Raw genomic sequence first — 676 nt, 5'->3', positions numbered from 1 at the left:
CCCTACGTAAGTGTTTCTCAGCTGTAGCAACCTTAAGATGTCTGGACCTCAATTCCCAAAAGCATCTTCTCAAACTTTTGGACTAGTGATAACCACTATTCACCTGACACTTGGATTTCACTCCTGCCCAAAGACACTTGCTATGGCCTGACTACAAAGTATCTGCTTTCTCAGAAGCTTCTTTCTTTCTCCAAACATCTTATTTGTTGTTTGGTTGGCTTCTCTCAGCTACTGACCTGTTGCTTCCTATCTCTTGCAGTTTTAAGTAGGGGAGGGCAAAGAACCTGAGTGGTTAAGATGCTGGGCTTGTCGACCAGTTTGAGATCTAAGTACCAAGTGATGGAGTGAGCTCCCATTACCTGCCCCAGCTCCTGCCAACCCAGCAGTTCGAAACAAGTATATAAATAGGTACCACTTTGGTGGAAAGCATTCCATGTGTCTTCGACGTATAGTCATGCCACACGACCACATCTTCATACAATGTTGGCACTTCGTCTGTGAATCAGAGATGAGCACCGCCCCCCCTTAGAGTCGGACGCAGCTGGACAGGAAAACCTTTACCTTTTTTTATAATTAAAATATAGTTATGGCTTGGCTTCTCATAAATATATTTTAATGTATAAAAAAGGTAAAGGTTTTTTAATTTCCTCATTTAAGGATTGGGGACATATAGTTG

This window comes from Crotalus tigris, unplaced genomic scaffold (genome assembly GCF_016545835.1).
Source record: "Crotalus tigris isolate CLP2741 ecotype Arizona unplaced genomic scaffold, ASM1654583v1 scf7180000017814.3102382, whole genome shotgun sequence".
NCBI classification, from domain to species: Eukaryota; Metazoa; Chordata; class Lepidosauria; order Squamata; family Viperidae; genus Crotalus; species Crotalus tigris.
Note: the sequence above shows the minus strand (reverse complement) of the source record.